Source organism: Camellia sinensis, chromosome 2 (assembly GCF_055761805.1).
Source record: "Camellia sinensis isolate YWXY chromosome 2, ASM5576180v1, whole genome shotgun sequence".
NCBI lineage: Eukaryota > Viridiplantae > Streptophyta > Magnoliopsida > Ericales > Theaceae > Camellia > Camellia sinensis.
The window spans coordinates 207,888,032-207,894,031 of record NC_138962.1 but is presented as its reverse complement, the minus strand read 5'-3'; positions in this window follow the sequence as shown (position 1 = coordinate 207,894,031).

The following is a 6,000-nucleotide window of genomic DNA, read 5'->3' as shown; positions in this document are numbered from 1 at the left end:
ACATGCGGTCTACGCAAGTATTGAAATTGAACATGCGGTCTACGCAATCAAAACATGCGGTCTACGCAGGTAATGAAAATAACATGCGGTCTACGCAATCAAAACATGCGGTCTACGCAAGTATTGAAATTGAACATGCGGTCTACGCAATCAAGACATGCGGTCTACGCAAGTAATGAAAATAACATGCGGTCTACGCAATCAAAGCATGCGGTCTACGCAAGTAATGGAAATAACATGCGGTCTACGCAATCAAAACATGCGGTCTACGCAAGTATTGAAATTGAACATGCGATCTACGCAATCAAAACATGCGGTCTACGCAGGTAATGAAATTGAACATGCGGTCTACGCAATCAAAACATGCGGTCTACGCAAGTAATGGAAATAACATGCGGTCTACGCAATCAAAACATGCGGTCTACGCAGGTAATAAAATTGAACATGCGGTCTACGCAATCAAAACATGCGGTCTATGCAAGTAATGGAAATAACATGCGGTCTATGTAATCAAAACATGCGGTCTACGCAGGTAATGAAATTTAAACATGCGGTCTACGCAATCAAAGCATGCGGTCTACGCAGGTAATGTAGTTGACATGCGGTCTACGCAAGGAAAGAAATTGAACAATGATGCGGTCTACGCAAACAATACATGCGGTCTACGCAGGTAATGAAATTTAAACATGCGGTCTACGCAGGTAAAGAAATTGAACAATGATGCGGTCTACGCAAACAATACATGCGGTCTACGCAGGTAATGAAATTTAAACATGCGGTCTACGCAAGTAAAGAAATTGAACAATGATGCGGTCTACGCAAACAATACATGCGGTCTACGCAGGTAATGAAATTTAAACATGCGGTCTACGCAGGTAAAGAAATGATTACAAACATGCGGTCTACGCAGGTAATGTAATGAGATGCGCAAAACCGCGCAACGGAATGCAATGCACAAAACAGTGCGACGATTTGGAATGCACAAAACAGTGCGATGCGCAGAACAGCGCGAGGTTTGAAATGCAAAAAACAGTGCGACGCGCAGAACAGCGCGAGGTTTGAAATGCACAAAACAGTGCGATGGTTTGAAATGCACAAAACAGTGCGATGACCAGTGTGACACGCACGCCACACGGAATGTAAATGGGCTTTAAATGCACAACAACGCACGTATTCCGGAATGCATGACAATGCCTGGAATGGAAATGCAATGATGATGCATGAGAAATGTGCACGACAATGCAAAGGGGTGCGTGTTGCAACGCATGTAACACGTGCATAACAATGCAAATGTGTGACGCACGACAGCGTGATCTAATGCATCGAAGTGGTGTGATGAACTTGTGCAACACACATGGGGTAACTTTTGAATTCAAAAGGATACAAAAAGGATACACCTTGCATGAATTCGAGTGCCACGCACTGGAGACACGGCCCGCGGTCAGAACGGAGGCCGGTTGAATGTCGGAGATGCACTTTCTTGAGCTATGAAGACAACGAACTTCTCATATGGCCTAAACAAGGCTGTGGGAACCCCACCGGCCGAAAGATGAGGCCACTGGCTGGCCATCGGCACAAAAACAATTCCATCGGCACAAAAAAGTGCCGGCCGGCACAAAATATTGCCGACCGGCAAACAGTTGCTGGTGCGGGGCAGTTTTGTCTTTTCACCTCGGGTGTTATAAAATAGGGCTTCATGCCCTATTTTCTCACTTCTCCACCGCCGAAAACCTTTGCTCTCTCTCTCTAGAGCTTTTCCCCCTCCTTTTTCGTCCATTTCTTCGCGTTCTACGCCCGTTTCGTCGTCGGATTCGCGTTTCTCTTCGCGTTTCGGACGTTTTCCACCGATCACATTTTCGTTTCGGTGCCTCGTTTGGCGTTCTAGCCTTTTCGGGGTTCGTTCCCCTCACTTTCCTCTTCATTTCCGCGCCTTTTCACATTCCGGCCTTCCCGGCCATTTCCGACCCTCTCGGGAGTTGACTTTTTAGTTGACTCTTTGCATTCCGGCTCGGTTTTCCTTTTCCGGCCATTTTCACACCACTCTCTTCATGGCAGACGACATTCCACGTGGCGGGACTCCCCCGGACCACGAGATAGATCCCGGGGTCGAGCTCTTACCACTGAGCGAGCGCCCGTTCGACCCGGCGACCTACCGGCCGGCGATCCACGTTCTGCCCCCAGACGGCCTGCGTCAGTTCCGGAGCTTTGAGAGGTACACGGCCCCTGAGCTACTACTACGCGAGCCTACCTCCCACCTTTCATTTGGCACTTCCGAGGTAATTTTTCTTCTTTCTGCTTTACTTTCTGCAATGCAGGATACAAAACTGCCATAGTTAGTTGTATTCTCTAACTGCTGAAATCTGATATGCCGTAGACCGTAGTTGACTGTAAACATACATACAACTGATATCTGCTTGAGACTGACACATGCACACACACTGCACTAGCCCTGAATCACCCAAACACACGGCACACACTGTATTTCACTGCCTACACATTGGCACCCAGTATTTGTCTGAATCTGTCAAACTTGCATATATGCCACATCTGTTCTGAAACACCTAAACACGCTGACACAGCACACGCATTTTACTGTAAGCACACCGGCACCCGGTATTTGCCTGAATCTGACAAAGTTGCATACATGCCATATTTGTCTTTTCACAACTGCATTTTGAATGTTGTCTTGCAATTGTCATTGTCTGTTTGCAGGAGGGTTCCCATACCATTCGCGGGTATGGGAATACTGGTGCGCGGGAGTGGTATGATGAGCTCCCTGATGCGGTCCAGCGCATCGTGGACCGAGCGGGCTTCGGCACCTTCTGCCGAGGGCTCTCTAGGCTCTCCACATGCAGACCTCTCCTTGCTGCTTTGGCGGAGAGGTGGTGGGACACCACCGATTCTTTCCATTTTTCTGCTGCAGGGGACATGACGATGACCCCTTATGACTTCTCGATGCTCACAGGCATCGGGGTAGGGGGGATCCGATCCCTTTCGACACCGACATGGATGAGTGGACCGCCGCTCAGGTCCATTTACTGGGGGAGACCCCACCACTAGCTCGTCCAGGCTTCGTGCAGTACTCCTGGTTCGAGACACAGTTCAGGGTCCAGCCCGCATTGGGGGAGGAGGCGCAGATGACCCCGGAGGACGATGAGAGGTATGCTCGTGGCTTCCTCATGTTCTTGTTCGGGACTACTATCTTCGCCGACCGGGCGAACACCGTGCCTCTCTGTCTTCTCAGCGCACTGATGGACGTCCGGGATATCTTGCACTACGATTGGGGCGGCGCCGCTCTGGCCACCCTGTACGGATATATGAGCTCGGCTTCTCGTGGCAGCGGCCAGCTGCTCGGAGGTTACTGGCGAGCTTGGGAGGTACATTTCTTCTCCGCTTTTCATTTCTGTCTCGTACTTTCTGTACTCTGTACACTGCACACACTGCAGTCTGCTTTACACTTACTGTATACTGTACACACGGCACACACATACATTCTGCTTTACACTGACTGTACACTGCTCACACTGTACACTGCAAACAATACACTGCACAACACACGGCTCTGTCATTTCTGCTTTATTCTGTATATTCTGCTTTTTCTGATAGTCATACTGACATCTGTTTTGCAGCTGTGGGTTTACGCCTACTTTCCTAGGCTTGCACCCGTACCAGTCGCGAAGCCTCCTCCGGCTGTCCCGTTCTCGAGTCGCTTCGACGGGAGATGCACCCGGCGACCACGAGAGACTTTCGGCTTCTTCCGCCGATACTTCGATACCATTACCCCTGCCGAGGTATGCTTTACTTTCAGTTTATTTAGCTTCGCTTTCCCACTGCATGTTTCAATAACAGTAGATAACAAACTGTCTGTCATTTTCAGATCACATGGCGGCCATGGGCCTCCTTGCCGTCGGCGATGCGGGGTCGGTTCCCTGGTGCTGAGGAGACCTCGCGTTTCCGGATCTTGCTAGAGGGTCCGGTCTGTCGGGCTTGGTACCTGGGGGAGCGTTTTCTACGCCAGACCTTGGGGTCACGTGAGCAGATAGTCCCGGCTCACCCTCCTGCAGAGATGAAGGAGACTGAGGGGCTTACCGCTGAGCAGCTGGATGATTACTCCATCGGCTGGGAGGAGGCCGGCTTCCGAGGCACCGGCGACTATCAGGAGTACGTGCGGACGTACCTGATGCGACCTTTGAGCGGCCGTCGAGCAGAGGGGGCCAGGCCTGTAGCATCGGTGGCTGGGGCCGGAGCGGGAGCAGGGGCTGGATCTTCGGGGAGGGCCCGGGTCTGTAGTAGGGGCGGAGTGCGGGGAGGACGAGGAGCTGGCTGGCCTGCCCTGCCCGCTGTACTGACTTTCCAGGGGCAGGGTGGGTCGACCTATCAGATTCCCTTCGCCCCTCCACCGGCTGGTCACGAGTTCATTGATGTCCCCGACCTACCTCCGGTATGTATCACTGCACTTCGTATAGTTATTCAATTCAGTTTACTTGATATTCCACAGAATACTAATGCATCTGATACCTTTGCAGGCTTCTTCTGAGTACACCCGTCAGTCGTTGGCGATGAATGCCTCGATGATGGGGATGCTCCAGCGGACATTTGACCTCCTAGCCGTCTACAGCATACCGGTATGTCCTTCTGACACTGGCCTCAAACCATTCATTCACTGCTTTACATAATCTGATGCACGGCACAACACCTGATACACTGATCTCACAGTATCTGAACACTGCATACACTGCATTCTGCACCAAACTCTGTATTGATAAACTGCTCACGGCATTCTTACACTGTACTCACACACTGCATTCTGCACTGATAAACTGCTCACGGCATTCATACACTGTATTCTGCATTGCATTCTGCACTGATAAACTGCTCACGGCATTTATACACTGTACTCGACATTGCATTCTGCACTGATAAACTGTCTACAGTATACTGATGCATTTCACTTTTGTGTACTTTTCAGCCTCCTTTCCAGATTCCCATGGCAGGAGGTGCTCCAGCCAGACCTTTTGTCCCTGCTCGGGGGAGAGATGAGGAGGGCAGGATATTTCCCCGTACCAGGGGAGGGCGTACTCACGTCGGGAGTAGCTCGCGAGCTCCAGTCCCGGACGATGACGACGACGAGGAGTCAGAGGCGGAGGGAGGGTTATCGAAGGAGGAGACCGGAGACGGTTCTAGCTCGGGCTCTGACGACGACGCCGATGATGCTCCTGGACCCTCGTCCAGGAAGAGGACTAGGACAGACTGACAGCCCTTGGAGTGCTCGACATGGATGCAGATTTTTGCTATCTTTTCTTTCTTTCTTGTACTTTTCTTTTTGGTTGGTAGATAGATTACCTTGTACTGCCGCAGGCAGATTTTGTTTCCAAAACTGGTACATTTGAAAAGATAGTGAAATGAAACAGACTTTTTATCTGAAAAAAGTGTTCACATTCATACATCTCATGCATTGCATCGCATCTCATCATGTTACACCTCAATGTAAATGGAATTGATTGGTTGTCTGAAAATTGAACACTTGCACTGTAATAATCAGATAACTAAACAGCCAACAGCAAAATAACCCAAGCGACCCACTGCCTGATTCTGGACACACAGCCCTTACTCTGTTGGGGATTAATCTGCACACAGCCCATAACACAGCATTCGATTCATTATGCACACGGCAAATTCTCAAACAAGCAGCCCAATCTGACAGGACGGACCTCAAAGATGGAACCGGTTGGAGTCGAAATGCGTTCAAATGTAGAGAATGGCACAGCATTCTGAGCATAAGCGATTTTTGAAATCGAATGAGGGTTTTTCAAACCGGGATATCGAGCCTACCACTGAACACAGCGGGGAGGACTCAAACAAAGAGGTACACGACCTAAACACAACGAGACACGCTCGGGAGAGACTCAAAACAAAAGACGAGACCGTCGAATGAAAGAGACACGACACACAGACGCGTAAACGAAGATGGGAGACCTCGGACCACGAGGAGCCAGTTCA